Source organism: Pinus tabuliformis, chromosome J, assembly GCF_031772625.1.
Source record: "Pinus tabuliformis cultivar Carrire ecotype Pingquan chromosome J, CPIR1, whole genome shotgun sequence".
Classification (NCBI taxonomy): Eukaryota; Viridiplantae; Streptophyta; class Pinopsida; order Pinales; family Pinaceae; genus Pinus; species Pinus tabuliformis.
Window position 1 is genome coordinate 267,522,755 of NC_142295.1, and position 4,462 is coordinate 267,527,216.

Here is a 4,462-nt window from a genome sequence, read left to right on the forward strand (position 1 = left end):
AGGGAGGAAATGACAAAGGTTCAGTTGGATATGAACCTTCAAATCATCAAGTTGCAATTAAAGGCGCAGCTATCCACCCCTCTCGAAGTTAGAGAACAACACACTAGCGCTATCACACTGGGACTGGAGGAAAGTGGTAGTGCAGTGCGAGAACACACCAGCATGTTGGAAGAATCATTTGATGTACACAAAAATCTGCAGGAGGACCCCAACATCCAGTGCTTAGAGACAGAGGTGCGAGAAATACAACAGCATTATGACAACGTCAAAGGAACTTCGTAGATGGTGGCCCTCACTCAGAGGCTTGTGCGGATGTAATAGGCTAAAGCGCTAAAAGAACATGTGGACATGGCACGACACAAAGAAGTAGCCCTGAAGGAGCGCATTCAGCCTTGGATCGATGAGGCCTTCGCCAACATAGCAGAAATTGAAGGTAAGCATGCACAAATGCAGGGGATGCACACACTAATGTAAAGAAGCACTTCTGACACAGAGGTCTTGGAACAATGTATGTAGTAGATCTAGTAAGCAGTAGCTTAGTGTGCTGCTGACCTTGCCGTAGTTCGAGAACAGTTGGAGGGACTTCACACAAAGATATCCGTGCCGACAGAGTGACTCGAGGGCGAGTCACGATGTTTGTGTTGGGGGCCTGTTGGGCATGGAATCCCCCCAAGGCATGTTTTGGGGCTTAAAAACTAAGTTTTGACTGAATCTTGTTGTAAAAGCTCTGCGAATTGCGGGCGTGGGGCACGAAAGTATAATAAAGTCACAGGGTTGTCCACCCTAGTTTTTGTAATGTAATGTAGGCTGGATAGACCTACCCATGGTCTGTGGACCATGGGATTGTATAAATAGAGAAAGGCTCTAAGTGTAAAAGCTAACTAATAAATGAAGAGAATAGAAGCATGAGAAGTCTAAGTGATTGAGTCAAAGTATAAAGTGTGTCTGTGGGTTGTAGGGTAGTAAAAGGCTGTGCAACTGAGTGTGTAGAGGCCTAGTAGTCTGTAGCTGAGTGCACGGATCCCTGCAGTTGAGTGAGCAGGGTGGGTAAAGTCTGTAACCATTGGAAGAATCAATAAAGAGAAGTTTTTATATAATTCTGTGTATCCTTTCCTGTTTTAATGCATGTTTGGATATAATTTGCAAGTATACTGTTTATTTACTATGCGAACCTGTATGAATGTTTTATATTGTTAAGTATAACTTAAGACATTTAAGTAGGCAAAGGTGCTTAATTAATATCAGAAGATAAATATGATCTGTGGTAATAGCGCAAAGCGATGCAAAACCCCTGGTTAGGGCTGCGCGAAGGTAGGGTATTAGGCCGCGAGTAATGGAAGGTGCGTGAAGCCACCTGTGTGCAGGAACAAACAAAGGACCAGTTGAACCTCTCAGACATCTCAAGGGTGCGAAAACCAGGTTCTAGCATCATCCCATACTACTTCGGGTGAGACCTCAGTCCATGCTCCGTGAACTGTTGCTGAAAGGGATAGTAGTATAGGGATTTGTTTGGCTAATTAACTCCGAACCTGGGTCAGGCCCCAACAACCCAACAGAGAAGGAGAAGGTTTTAGAGAAAGATAAGATGAGAAGTGGACATAAGTCTATTCAAAGTGAATACAACCTTGCTGGAAACTTGGGTAACGCATCCATACAAAATTTTGATGTTAGAGGGTGGTTGAAGGGAAAGTACCCCTAGGGTCCTTTGGGCTAAGACTCTACCAGACTCAAAATTGCTTATTCAAAGAAACACACACACACAGCCATTCTTTTTACTTTTAAGCAAATTCTAATGTTAAGGGTACGTACCTAAGGTCCTACGTTCGAGAAGGCCTTTAGGGTCCAAACCCTTCTTGGAGTTCCCTTCTTCTTTCTTTGACCTGCAAGACAAACAAATCAAAGAACACAACAGTACATGTAGGAATACTTATGTATAAACCATCTTTATGCTATAAAGTTAGCTATAAAAACCTTTAAGTAACTACTTGCATAAGAATTCAAAACAAGAATCTCATAAGCATAAAGAAAGATTGTTTCGGGAACAAAGACGTGTTTCTTTATATATAAAGGCAAATAAAGTACATATAACGGAAGGATATTGTTATCACTGACAAAATTTCAATGCCAAATGTCTTACATTTGTTTGATGGTAAAGCACATAAATCCTTTTCAGCAGTTTCGCAGCGCAACATGCTTTAAGTGATTTCGTAGCGCATAATTCATATTTTGCACTGGCTGCGCTACGAAATTGGGGATTTGTTCGAATCCACAGCCTCTCGCAATCCATATTCTCTAGAAACCTTTTGAGGTCCTCTGGATTTGTTAAGCAGCTCATAGTTCTCCTCAAAAATGGATCTTCTGCAATTCAAGAGTTGGCAGCCTCGGCCATCTGTAATCTATCATTAATAGAGAGAGCATTAGGGGAGGCAGGGTACGTTGGTCTGCTTGCACAGATGTTGGATGGCAAGCCTAGCTTCTCTCAACCACTTGCTGTAAGGGCACTCTCTAGTCTATTTGTTGTCGATACAAACAGAAAAGAATTCATTAAATTGATGACCATGTATCTTGTCTGGTGCGGTTATTAGATCCTCAAAATGAAACAGTGACAAAGACATTCCCCATTTCTGCGTTGTTGGCCCTCTCCTACAGCAATTGTTGACCGCCTTCTTCAGTTTCTGGGGATGGAAGGAATACGGCTTCTTGAGTTACATGGTTCTGATGCAGAATAAATTTTAAACACACTGATCTTTAATACATTTGTCTTCTGCCAGGTGTTCAACGAAATAAGCTCTAGAGATATAGAAAAGATAAATGTATTGCGTGGCACATTCAACAACTTGATCTTCATTGGAGTATTCTTATCAGCGTTTTTATAGTTGTGTTTGTGACTGCAGTCAGTGATTACCGGCAATCATTGCAGTTCAGAGATTTAGATAAGGAGAAGAGGGTTTGCCATTGGCGGTGACATTAAGCCTTGCTTTTGCTATGAAGAAGATGATGAATGATAAAGCACTTGTGCGGCATTTTTCAGCATGTGAGACAATGGGATCAGCAACATGTAGTTGTAATGATAAGACAGGGACCCTAACAACAAATCGTATGATAGTTGTAAAGTGCATATTCCAGAATACAGGGGGTGAGGTGATGATTAGTGAAGAGGTAAAACTTGAAATTCTAGAGACAAACCATTCCTACAAATGGTTATACATGTATATGCATTGTTGGCATCAAGGATCCCGTGCGTCCTGGTATCAAAGAAGCGATTGAACTCTGTAGAACTACAGGCATTGGAGTGAGGATGGTCACTGGTGACAATATTAACACAGCAAAAGATGAAAAGAGAGCAAAGGGGCAGAGTGAAGACCAGAAGTGTGAACGTAAGGCAAATGTGGATAATTTAGTGCTTCGTTCAGGTGTCAAGACAATATAAAGCGGTGTGTGTCCTTGTGGGGTGGAATCAAGATGCGCCACCTGATAACGCAAAGTCATATCAGTCGTTGTGTTTGATTGAAGCAAGAGCTAAACAAGAAGACCTTATTTTATGGCCCCCATTAATTATTGTAAATATTCAGACGTAGAAACCTCTAGGTGATATGTGTCAATACACGGGTTTATACATTTAGGGAGCACCGCTTGGTTTGGGCCCTAGACCCAAACTCTCTGTGAAATAGGCACCTGATGTTCAAGAACCTCAGATCAGTTCTGTTTGTTACACTGTTAAAAATCATCGGTGGCACCAATCAAAAAAGAAGGATCGCAAGCACAGGCACAAAGGGAAATCAAGTCATACAAGTGGAAGAAATAAAAATGACAAGAAACATCATTCCAAGCGAAGCTACAATAGCGATAGTGATCGTTCAAGATTGTGGTCTTCATCATATGAGAATAGAATGTTGGTAGATGTTTGAGCTTCAAGGAACTCTATGTTAGTGCTTGATAAAACTATTGGTTGGGAAGCTCCTATGTTCAATATGAGGATGGAAGAGGATGATGTTCTGCTCAATATGCCTGCCAAGCATTCCTGTGGGAAAGGGCACAGTGATTTTTTAATGAGAGGGTCGTCAGATGCAGAATTTCCATCTCAAGGTTTCAAATGTGCCGGTATCTTTGGGCACGCTCTCCAGAATAAACACATTACATATGCTGAAGCTGTATGAAAAGCATTCGGGTGGATCTTTGTCCTTCCGAAAGATATTCTGATCACAGGCTGTTTAGGTTATTTTATTATTTTGAAGATGAATCTCTTTTGCTCGATGTGGTCTGAAATGTCAATGAAAGATGCTTTATTTTAGATCTTAGCTATGTATAGAACGTCAATGGACTATGTTGCTGTCAACAGATCCGTGATTTCTTAATTCACATAATGCTGTTTATAAGTCTTGTTTCGGGATCATGTGTGTTATGTGGTCATTGGATTATTTTCACTCATCTTTGGAAAAGAAATGTCAAGGGAGTTAAGTTG

The 4,462-nt window shown here is 41.2% G+C and overlaps 1 pseudogene; it reads left to right on the forward strand.

Annotated features, from left to right (window-relative positions):
• Positions 1–348: 348 nt before the first annotated feature.
• LOC149226794 (uncharacterized) lies at positions 349–4,414 on the forward strand (annotated as a pseudogene).
• The last annotated feature ends 48 nt before the right edge of the window (positions 4,415–4,462 follow it).